The sequence below is a fragment of the Myotis brandtii genome, unplaced genomic scaffold (genome assembly GCF_000412655.1).
Source record: "Myotis brandtii unplaced genomic scaffold, ASM41265v1 scaffold806, whole genome shotgun sequence".
Lineage (NCBI taxonomy): Eukaryota > Metazoa > Chordata > Mammalia > Chiroptera > Vespertilionidae > Myotis > Myotis brandtii.
In genome coordinates, this window is record NW_005371249.1 from 651,889 (window position 1) to 664,537 (window position 12,649).

Sequence of the window (12,649 nt, forward strand, 5' to 3'; positions counted from 1 at the left end):
AGTAGGCGTTGTCGCATTGCGTCACTTCCGTTTACTGTCGGCCGCCGCCGCTGTGTTTTCAGAGTAAGGCGGCCAACGGGCTGTGGGAGCTGGGGAACGAGAGGCGGGGTGGGCGGGGAGGGTGGGCGGAAGGGGTAGGAAATCCCATCACGGAGACGCCAGCCTGGACGTTCCCGCCTCCTCCGACACTGTCGAGTCGGGTCGGAGAAGGGTCATTGCTTTCTCCAGCGAGGAGGGGGGCGGAGCCCGGCTCAGGTGAGGAGACCCTGTCAGTGCGAGTGGTGGGAGCCTCCGCGCGCGGGCGCGCTCAGGTGGAGACGGTTGAGCACCAGGGGCGCTGGGCTGGCGGCCTCAGCTGGGTCGCGACCAGGCATGTGGGGAGCGCGCAGACGCGTCCCGGTGCCCCCCGCCTGCCCTGCGTGTCTTTCTGAGGGGGTATTGTTACCCTTCCTAGCGGAGGGGTCGGGAGGATGGGAGGCGGGTTCTGCGCAGGCGTCCCCGTGTCCTGACGCCAGGCTGTCTGTCTGCGGGATTGGGCGGAGGCTCTTGCCCCCTCGGATCTGCGGGCGGAGAGGTTGGTTACCGGGTTGGGGCGGGAGAGGTCTCCGGACCGACAGCCTCGGACCTGCTGCCTGAGCTCATCCTGGGTCTCCTTGAGCGACAGTGTTTCATTTCGCCACCGCCAGGCCAGCGCGGTCTGGAGCCGGGACCTGGCGCTGGCCCGGAGGGTGGAGCCAGTGTTGGGGAATGGCCCACGCTGTTGCCGGAGGACTCCAGTGCGTGTGGGCATTCCTTGGATGCCCACTGCGTCCAGGCTTCGTGAGAACGGCCGTTCCACCTCCTCCCCTGGCAGATTCGCACGTAAATACATCAGACGGGGAATGAAGGGGGCGTTGAAGATCAGGGTTTTTTTCCTTCCCCCCAAAAAAGGTCATTTGTTAGTAAGTCAGTCTGCCTTCTGTCATAGTGGACGGTACTGTAGAAACGAACTTCTGAAAGGAACACAGATTCTAGTTAGGAGGAAGATTTCTAGGTAAAGGCAAAGAAAAGTCTTGGTTACTAAGTGGTATGCTCAAGTTGTGGCTAACTTGAATGAATAGAGAAGGAAGAAACCCTTCGCATTCAAAAATTAAACAAAAATCTTTCCAAAGTAGATTTACAATTGTGAGTAACGCAAAACAGAGGGTTTTTTTTCTGTATTATTTATTAATTAGAGGCCCGGTGCATGAGTTGGCCCACAGGTGGGGCCCCTAGGCCTGGCCCCTTGGGGCATCTTGCCCAGTCCTTATGGGGGGGAGGGGTGTGAAGGGGGAAGCGGGGAGCGCACTGACCACCAGGGAGCAGCTCCTGCCTTGAGCGTCTTCCCCCTGGTGGTCAGTGCACGTCATAGCTACCAGCCGGTTGTCCCTTCCTCAGGTCTTAATGGTGGCTTAGGCTTTTATGTATATAGATTATTGTATTATTTTTCCATACTAACAACTGTAAACCTACATTTGCCCCAAACTACTTTTCAGTTGTAGTAAATAGAAGATATTACATACATTGGGATCTTCCTTTAGAGGTTGAAGCGAATGCTGTGCCTTCCTCATCACTGATGATTTGTTATCTTTTGGATGGGCTTTTGTGCCTTAGATAATTTTAAAAAGGTGGCCTGGGTGCTTCTGTTTTCTGGAGAGCTTGCTTTTCGTATGCTGAAATCTTAGGATTTCTGTGGTGAGGGTGGTTGGCCATAAGCTAAAATTGTAGGAGTGGGGGGAATAGATCAGATGGGGAGGGAAGAAAAAGAATTTCAGATAAAAGCCCCTAACACAAGTAAAGGCCTCCCATTAACCCCCTCTGGAAATCCCAGCAGAACTTGGGAAGACTGGCCTGGCCCCTGCAGCCAGCTTGATGAGCTGCCAGGTAATACTAATTGGTTGGAGACTTGTTCTGGGCCCTTGGATTTTACATACTAAATGAGCCAAGACTAATAAAGTCCTGAAATCAACTTGTTTTCTGATCTGCCTTTTTTCTCCTAAAAGTTGTGTCAAAACATACTGTGGTTAGCTGGAGGTACTGGCAGGCTGTTTTCTGGTTCATTGAGGTGCCTCTAGAAAAATTCTGAAAGTGGTAAAATTTGAAAGGAAAACATCTAATGGAGTGTTTTCCTAAATTTATGGGTCAGTGCTCTCAAAAGCTTTGTTGCAAGACTATCATGAGAAGTTGAAGTACTTTTTAAAAATCACTTGGATACAAAATACGTGTAAATGTTTTAGCATTTAAGTACTTAGCTTGAATTTTATTGAGTTCTTTAGTGTGGGTAGGATTTAATATCTGTGTACAGTCAGATATGGCAAAGCTTGCAGTAGTGCAGAATCTTCAATCTGCCTCAACTTCTTGGAAGGAAAGAGGAAAACCCAAGGTATTGCTTTGATGTTAGCTGTCAACTTAAAAAAAAAGTAAATTTATTGTTAACAAATACTTTCTTCTGTCAATTTTAAGCATAAGATTTTTACTGTACTTAACATTTCTCAAATATGGATGTTGTCTAGTAGAGCCAGTTTTTGTTAGTGTAGCAGGTGGGATGGAATGTAACACTAACTGCAACTTTGGTCTAAGTATGCAGTGAACTTCTCATGCTAAAAGACCAGCTGTTTCTGAGTGAACTATTGCTTTTTACAGTTGTTTTCATCATTTTCATCACTGAATAGTGGCTTTTAATCTCAAGACTAATCTGGGGGGCGGGTGGAAATGAGATGACTTTTGATTAATTACACATAATTTTGCTAAAGGCTTTGATTTATCTTTCTGACAGTTCAAACAGATTAGGAATTTGTGTTGGAGCACTAACTTTATTGTAATTATAACCAATTAATTTTCCAAATTTGTACTCTGAAGTAAGTTTGTTATTGAAGGAATCCTAATGGAAGTGGTACTTTTTTCTTATATAAATGGAAGTTAACAAAGTGTTTTGTTTCTTTTACTAACTTAAAGGATGTTTGAGTGGAGTCTGCTTTTAGAAATTAGATTCTGTATTCTGTTACTTTGTGTACTTGATAACAAGTTTACAAATGTTTTATTTCCAAGTTCTTAAATTTAATATTATTAGGGTGAATTGCTCCCCCTTTTCTTCTGAACATGATATTGTTAACTGGTATAATTGATTTTTCACCAAATCTTAATTAGTTGATTATAATTTAAAATCCGCTCAACAGTCTTCCTCTAAAAATTCGAGATCTTCAGTTGTTTAGTCCTTCTGTTTTAGTCTCTAGTACAGCAGAGAGAATTTGAGTAAGTATAGGGAGAAGAAAACCCACTGTTTTGGGGTTCAGTTGTGAGAGAAACCCACAGATAGTGCAAAAATCTAAACACATTTAATAATATACATTGTAGTCTTTATTTTGAGTAGAACCTCAAAAGCAACTTAGCAAGTAAAGTATCAGTCACTTGCTAAATGCTATTGATTTGATAAATGATTCAGAAGTGAAGGAATATACTACTTTGAAAGTAAACTAGGTATGAAAATGAATTAAATCTTTTTTTTTCTACTGGAAAGATACCATCAATAATAGTGTCTTTAAAGCTTTGGCATGGCTTTTTTCTTGATAAAGTAGTGTCATTCATTAAGAATATACTTCTTGCCTGGCCGGTGTGACCAGAGGTCACGGTTCGATTCTGGGTAAGGGCCCATGCCTGGGTTTCGGGCTCTATTCCTAGTGTGGAGTGTGCAGGAAGCAGCTGATCAATGATTCTCTCTCATCATTGATGTTTCTATCTCTTTCTCCTCTCCCTTCCTCTCTGAAATCAATAAAAAGTATATTTAAAAAAAAGAATATGCTTCTTGATCTATCAGGGATAAAAGGCAGTGAAAGAAAGCTCTTTTTTAAATTGCTGAGAAGTTTGTGTGTGTAGGGGGCGGTAATTGAGGGATGGCAAGGCAACATTTTGTAATAGAGGGAAAATACATTTAGACTTCTTAAACAGATGTTAAAATAGATATAGTTTCATATTTGTAAGTAGCTAAAAGAAGCCATTTATGGTTTTTTTAAATACCTTTATGAAGTTTGTATGATCTTTAGAGCTTTAACTGGCTACAGATGTTCTTTTATCTAGATTATCAGCTAGCTGATTATTCTTTTGAAATTTTAGGAAAATGTAGTGCCCAAGAAAGGGAAATTTCTAAGCCAGTTACAGTGTGAATGTAAAATTCTAAACAGGATAAAGCGGTGAAATCTGTCATAAATTATTTTAAGTTTAAATGTATTGTTTTCAGTAGGTCATGTATGTAACTTGCTGTCTTGGGCATGCCCATCTTTCAGACAGTACTCTGTGCTGGTGGGCCACCACCCTGACAGACCACCTCCCTGAGAGGCTTGGGCAGGCCAAGATTTCTCCATATGACAAGTGAGCCTGTTACCAGGAATATATTTTGTTCCCTCCCCTTCTCCCCAAAGCTCTGATCCCTGATCATTATTCTGCACCAGTCTCATGGAAGGCAGCATTGGGGAGGAGCCAGTGGCAAGAGGCAGTGGGAGGAGAAAGCATAGCTCATCCTGCATTCTCCTCGCCTTCCCAAACTGGGGTCTATTGGCCATGGTGAAGGCTTGGCAATGTGATCGGTGGTGGTGGCATGTGGCATTGGTATCAAGGGAAGATTTGAATAAGAAAAGAGGAGAAGAAAAGACCCTCCTGCCACCTCTTCCACAACCCTTGCTCTAATTTTCAATCCTTTCACTGTTATTTTACACACCTGTCTTTTCGCTCTAAAACAGCCCTCTCCAATTCTTGACCTTGCTTTTCAGCTTCATCACCTTACTCTCTCGAGCCTCATAATCCTTATTCCTAGCCTTTGCTCACACTCGTAACTACATACTGTTCTCTCCTGAGTATTCTGTCATCATCCACCTGGCCCGTGTCTTACTGGGGGCTTGCTCCCATTACAGCAAAGTGAAGTTTTATAGTTGAACCTGGGTTTATAACTCTTCTCCTTCACTTACTGTACTAGTTGGATGATGTTGACCCTAGTCATGGGGATGATAGTCACTGCTTGACAATCATTCATAAGAAATAAAAGATGTAAAGTACCTGCAGAACCTGACTCTTAGTAGGCATTTAACTCATCCTATCAACTAACCCACTACCACCCAACTTATTTTGTAGACTGTCCAATTGGGATTTGTCTGATGTTTTTCTCATGATTAGAGTGGGGTTATGGGGTTTTGTGGGGAAGACCACAGAGAGAAAGTGCCATTCTCATCACATCAACACATGACGCCTATAACATGCATACTATGAACGTGACTTATCACCATCGATATTGCCCTTGATCACTTGCCTGAGATAGTGTGTGTCAGATTTCTCCATTGTAAAGTTACTCTTTTCCCCTCCCTTTCTGTATTGCACTCTGGAAGGAAGTCACTATTGCTCAGGCCACGCGTAAAAAATGGGAGTGGGCCTAGGGCATTGGAAACTAAAGAGAAAATAAACAAATGGGACTACATCAAAATAAAAAGCTTCTGCACAGCAAAAGAAACCATCAACAAAACAACAAGAAAGCCCACTGCATGGGAGAACATATTCACCAATGTTATCACTGATAAGGGTTTAATCTCCAACATTTATAGGGAACTCGTACAACTCAGCAAAAGGAAGATAAGCAATCCAATCAAAAAAATGGGCAAAGGACCTAAATAGACACTTTTCAAAAGAGGACATTCAGAAAGCCAAGAGACATATGAAAACATGCTCAAAGTCGCTAATCACCCGAGAGATGCAAATCAAAACAACAATGAGGTACCATCTCACACCTGTCAGAATGGCTATCATCAACAAATCAACAAACGACAAGTGCTGGAGAGGATGTGGAGAAAAAGGAACACTTGTGCACTGCTGGTGGGAATGCAGACTGGTGCAGCCACTATGGAAGACAGTATGGAGTTTCCTCAAAAAACAAAACATGGAACTCCCATTTGACCCTGTGATCCCACTTCTAGGAATATATCCCAAGAAACCAAAAACACCAATCAGAAAGGATATATGCACCCCTATGTTCATAGCAGCACAATTCACCATAGCTAAGATCTGGAAACAGCCTAAGTGCCCATCAGTAGATGAATGGATTAGAAAACTGTGGTACATCTACACGATGGAATACTATGCTGCTGTAAAAAAGAAGGAACTCTTACCATTTGCAACAGCATGGATGGAACTGGAGAGCATTATGCTAAGTGAAATAAGCCAGTCAATGAAGGAAAAATACCACATGATCTCACTCATTCATGGATAATAAAGACCATTACAAACTTTTGAACAATAATAGATACAGAGGCAGAGCTGCCTCAAACTGATTGTCAAACTGCAGTGGGAAGGCCAGAGAGGGTTGGGGGGCAGAAGGGAGGGGAGTAAGAGATCAACCGAAGGACTTGTATGCATGCATATAAGCATAACCAATGGACATAAGACACTGGGGGGGTAGGGGAAGCCGGGGAAGGAGACATATGTAATACTCTTTGTAATACTTTAAGCAATAAAAAAATAAAGCTACAAAAAAAAAATGGGAGTGGGGAGTGTGTGCCATCTCCTTGAGGGCAGAGTAGCTACATAAATTACTTGGAATTCTTCTGCACAGGAGATTTGTCTCTTCTCTCCCATTTATTTATCTAATCAACCATTTATATCAGGATGGATCTATGGATATTTATTGTACACTTTGGGTTATAATAAAATATTTTATCTATCTTTTTGCTCAAACTGTTCCAGCTTTGGCCTTGAGAGCGCTTTCTCCTGTTGGGCCTTATGTCCCTTTCACATATTCCCATTATTATATATGTTTGTTTCTTTTAAGCACTTCCTGACTTTCTGGCACTATAAGATTCTGCAGGCTTATCTTGTATATTTCCTGCCTCAGTCCTAGAATCAGCCATTTCTCCAAGGAGCCTAGGTTCCTTTTATTAGTGAACTAGAGGCCTGGTGCATGAAATTTGTGCACGGAATGGGGGGGTGTCCGTCAGCCGGCCTGCACCCTCTCCAATCTGGGACATCCCTCTCACAATCCAGGACCGCTGGCTCCTAATCGTGCGCCTGCCTGTTTGCCTGATTGCCCCTAACCATTTCTGCTTGCCAGCATGATCGCCCCCTAACCGCTCCCCTACCGGCCTGATTGACACCTAACTGCTCCCCTGCCGGCCTGATCGCTCCCAACTGCCCTCCCCTGCCAGCCTGATCGCCCACAACTGCCCTCCCCTGCTGCGACCTGCCTCCTCCGCTGGGATCTGCCTGCTCCACGCAAGGCAGCAGAGACGCTAGGACTGGCCTCCTCCACACCACGCAGAGCCGTGGGACCCCCAGGCCTTACTTCATGGAGCGGCTGCTGGGCCCCGCTTCCGCTGTGCATGCAGCCATCTTGTGGGGGCCATCTTTGTGGTGGCCATCTTGTGACGACCATCTTGTGACGACGTCGCGTGCGAGGGCATGAGGACCACCTAGGCTTTTATTAGTATAGATGGTATTTGAAACCAACATCTGTGCACTGGGAATGCTCAGAGTGGCATTGTTTTATATTTTTGCAAATCTCTTTAATGTCTAGTTTAATGGAAGGACAGTTTAGTTGCAATGTAGACTCTGAAACTATATCAATGAACTTTTTATATTGGTTTTTTTTTTAAAATATATTTTATTGATTTTTTACAGAGAGGAAGGGAGAGGGATAGAGAGTTAGAAACATCGCTGAGAGAAAAAACATCAATCAGCTGCCTCCTGCACACCTCCCACTGGGTATATGCCCGCAACCAAGGTACATGCCCTTGACTGGAATCGAACCTGGGACCCCTGAGTCCGCAGGCCGATGCTCTATCCACTGAGCCAAACCAGTCAGGGTGAACTTTTTATATTGTTACATTAAAATACATTAATTTATATCTTGCACTTTGAATGGATATCTTTTTTACCCATACTTTATTTTGTAACATAACATCATGGTTACATTAGTCATTTGGAAAATGTTGATTCACTTGAGTTATGCAGATCTTTCAAATGTTGACACATTTATTATATAATATTTTTAAAAATCACATTTCATTAATATCACTAATGATTTGAAGGATTTGAACATTGGGAAGCTGTCAAGCTCACGGTGACAGACACAGATTTTCCAGAATTATGAATTTTCACCTGAAATCTCAGATTTTATCATAGGCAAGAAATACTGTTAGGTGTTTTCCTTGAAATGACAAGCTCATTTTCTTCATTTCCAAGAAAATGTCTGACAAATACTCAAGTCTGAATAACCATAGTTTGACACTCACTCTTCCAAGTAAAAATGGTGTTCCATGAAAAAAGCAATGAGTGCTGTTTGTGATTCAAAAATTGCACAAGTTATTTTCCTTGAGACAACATCTTATTTCAATATGCAGCACAATGACTTCAGGTGTACTTCCTGTTTCATCTCACATAATATCAAAAAGGCACGAATGTATTCAAGAATCATGACTAAATAACAATAGTGAAGACAAAGTAAGATTAAATCCCCTATAGAGTCAGCATTCTTGTAGCAGTGGCTGTGTGGGGATTGTTCTTACTGCCTAGTTCAGTGGTCGGCAAACTCATTAGTCAACAGAGCCAAATATCAACAGTACAACAATTGAAATTTCTTTTGAGAGCCAAATTTTTTAAACTTAAACGATATAGGTAGGTACATTGTTATTAACTTAATTAGGGTACTCCTAAGGCTTAGGAAGAGCCACACTCAAGGGACCAAAGAGCCGCATGTGGCTCACGAGCCGCAGTTTGCCGACCACGGGCCTAGTTCAAGGTCAGGTGTCCAGCCTTCTCATCAATTCTGTGAACAAACCAATGACCTTTCAGCAAGTTGCTTTTTAGTTAAGTTAGCTAGAATCATTTTCTGTTGCTGCAAACAAGAACCCTGACTGACCCGGTGCTTAAATTTTAAAATGCTTTTTACAAAAGTTATCTGAAAAGTGAGAGTCTTTAGTTCAAAATTATATGCTAACTTGCTGTAATTATTAACATCAGTTATTCACTATCCAATACCTGCCTTCCTACCCTTACCTATTTTCCAGCCAGAATGATTACATAGCTTCCCCCACCTCAAACCTCTCCCCACCTTTACCTCTGTCTAGAATATATTTTATATCTCATTTTATCCTAATCCAAAACAATACCTAGCTCTGTTGTCAAATCCACCATAAAGCTGTAAATAACCTTTGCCTTCTTTGAGCCATCATGTACACTTTATCACTTATGTGGCATTTAATGGTTATTTGTGTATGACTTGTTTCTGCTAAGCATCTGTGACAGGACTATGCCATATAAATCTCTGTTCCACAGCACTTTAAAACTTTGGATGAATGAATTTGTATACCAAATATACAGCACGTTCCAGGGCTGTTGAAATCTCTAGGGCTCTAAGTTGCTGGGCCTCTTCTCTTCTAGTGGGTCAGCTGTCTCTTTTTGCAGCTGTTAACCTGCAGCCAGCTCTTCCTCATATTCTAGATTTGCTATTGCTCATCTTTAATCAGTTAGGAAACTAGAAAAACTTGAATTTTGTTTGTTTAAAACAAAAGAGGGTTTGAGAGATTTTCCTATGAGGAAATCTTTCATACAAAGGTTTTGATATTTATTTTGGATATTCTGAGACTTTTTCTTGTTTTTGGAGAGAGTTGGGGCTCTTAGAAAAATGACTATTGAGTAATATGGTGTTATATTTCATTAACATACAGTTGAAGTTTATCCAACAAATAATTTATTGAGGCACTTTGAGGGAGAGAGAGAAAATATAGTTCCTGGCCTCAACAAGCTATTTTAGTTTTTTAAAAAAAGCATTTTGAATTTGCACTAGATATATAATAGGACACTAATACCTTTTCTTATTTAAACTGAGTTATAAAGTTCTAGGTCAGTTAATCCACAGGAATGTTGAACTGGAAAACAAGGTGGCAGATTGGGGAGAGTTGGAGTATAGAGCGAGACAGTAAGGGCTTCTGGCATTAGCGTGACTTCCCCAGTGGTGCTCACCTTTACTTACTGACGGATTCTCTTCAGATTTTATATATATATATATCAGAGAGGAAGGGAGAGAGAGACTAAGTAGTATGCTCAATGATGAGAGAGAGTCACTGATCGGCTGCCTCCTGCACACACTCCCACTGGGGATTGAGCCTGCAACCCGGCCATGTGCCCCGACTGGGAATCAAACCGTGACCTCTTGGTTCATAGGTCGATGCTCAACCACTGAGCCACGCCAGCTGGGCCCAGATTCCCTTTTTAATAGACTTCATCTGTCCAGTTTCTGAGCCAGCCCTGACAGAGCAGAACCAGAGAGAATATGAAATTAGGCTGACAGATCTGGTATCTGGGGCTAACCTTGGGCATCTGTATGCCTATCTTGTCCCAGCCTTTCCTGATTTCCACTTAGTCAAATCAGAACAATGGATGAATGTTCTTGGACTCCAAGACTTGGAGCCCTGTCAAAAGTCCTAGCCTGCTTGACTGGGACTTGCCTGGTTTTGTTGTCTTACGTTTATCCTTATTTATATCATCTTTACAAGTGGAGGAAAAGTTCTGTTATTTTTCTGCTAGGATTTTATTTGGGTTAGGGATAGTTAATGTGAAGAGTTTCTTAGAATGTTAAGATGCTTCCCTGTAGGTAGCAACTTTGCAGATCCTCCCGGGCAGACAGGCAGTAAATCCCTTGCTGTGGTGGTAGATGATGTTTGAGTATGAGTGTATTTTTCTTTATGAACTAAGTATATTAATGAAAAGCATGTGGGTAGGTCAGTATATAAATCAAATAGTTAAAATGTATCATTAACTGGCTTGTTCTCCTGGAACACAAATGAGCTTTTTAAAAAATCAGACTAAATAAAGCATTATTAGGAAAGTAAATCCATTGAGAAAACAGTCAATTCTTGATTATCCATGTTAATGTAATGAGCAGTGGTATAAATATTATATATATATTTAAAATATTTTTATTGATTTCAGAGAGGAAGGGAGAGGGAGAGAGAGAATCATTGATTGGCTGCCTCCTGCATGCCCCCTACTGGGGATCAAGCCCGAAACCTGGGCATGTGCCCTTGACTGGAATTGAACCTGGGACCCTTCAGTCTGTAGATTGACACTCTATCCACTGAGCCAAACTGTCCAGGGCTAAAAATATTTTCTTAATTATATTTAGTTTGGAAATTGCTAAAACTCTGTTCCTGCAGATAACAAATGTTGTAAATATTGTGGTGTATACTTGCTTTGGGTAAGACACGGTTACAAATTGATAGTTGCTGTTTCTCCTCCAGCTATATAGACTCACAGAGTCACATTTTGAAATCGTTAAAGAAACGTGAAACTTTTTAATTTGATTTGAAGGCTTCAGACTGGCATCTTTAGGTAAAACACTTACCTTTTCAGCATGAGCTATTTTATAGCTTTTAGGCTGGACCTCTGAATTTGCTAGAGTTGCTTTGAGAGTTTTTTATCTAGATTTATAGTTACCTTCCATCAGAGCAGAGTAACAAATTTTGTATCTCCCCAACTGAATTTTTAAAATACCTCTTTTAGATACAAAAGGTTTCAAGATAGCTGTGTTACTTAGGTTTTTCTGAGATTGTGCTTCGAGCCTCATTGTGTGACAGAGATCCAACATAAACCAGGTTAAGGTAAAAGGGGAATTCATTGGCTTGTGAAATAGGAAGTCCTAGGGTGATGCTAACTACAGTCATGGCTGGATGCCAGTATGTTGATGACATCAGGACATTGTCTTTGGCACTGCTTTGCACCATCAGTGCTAGACTTAGATGTCTCTCTCATAGATTGTGATCTGGGTGAAGATAGCACCAGCAGAAGTCTTGAGGGCAAACTCTAATTGGCATGGCTTGGGTCATGTACCCATTTCTGAAACAGTCTCTGTAATCAAGGCCTTTCTGGATCATCTGTCCACCTATGGAACTCAGAAATTTGGAGCAACCTGATCTGTTAGAACCACATGGACTAAGAATGGGTGAAGTTATTTTTCCCCAAAGGTTTAGTAGACAAAAAAATGTGTTCCTTAGAGATAGTATTTGAATGTTGCTTTGTGGAAAGATGTTAAGTTTACATTGTTGCAGTTATTTGTTGCTGTGTAACAAACCACTTTAAAACTTAATAGTTTAAAACAATAAAAATCATTTTATTCTCTAACACAGTGGTTCTCAACCTTCTGGCCCTTTAAATACAGTTCTTCATGTTGTGACCCAACCATAAAATTATTTTCGTTGCTACTTCATAACTGTAATGTTGCTACTGTTATGAATCGTAATGTAAATATCCGATATGCAGGATGGTCTTAGGTGACCCTTGTGAAAGGGTCGTTCGACTGCCAAAGGGGTCGCGACCCACAGGTTGAGAACCGCTGCTCTAATAGTTCTAGGGGTGACTGGACTTGGCTAGTTGATTCTCTCTTGGGGTCTGTCATGTGGTTGTAGTCAGATTGTGACTGGGGCTGAAGTCATCTTGAAGGCAAACCTCACTCCTGGTGTTGACTGTCAGCTAGACTTCAGCAGGTTTTCTCATGGCATGATGTTTGGCTTCCAAGAGAGAGCCAAAAAGACCAGGTGAAGACCTGTGTTATCTTTTATGATCTAGCTCACAAGTCATATAGTGTAACTTAAAAAATATATAT

General features: G+C 41.8%; 1 protein-coding gene across 4 annotated transcripts in view; it reads left to right on the top strand.

Moving 5' to 3' along the window:
- ZBTB5 (zinc finger and BTB domain containing 5) overlaps positions 1–12,649 on the top strand; it is a 25,221-nt gene continuing 12,572 nt past the window's right edge. The window contains exon 1 of one of the 4 annotated variants that reach the window (XM_005883931.2): positions 1–63. The gene's annotated coding sequence lies outside the window, so the exon portion shown is untranslated. Of the gene's footprint in view, positions 256–289; positions 575–624; positions 862–12,649 lie in introns of those variants that run through there. The other 3 variants (XM_005883934.2, XM_005883933.2, XM_005883932.2) reach the window with 3 other exon arrangements.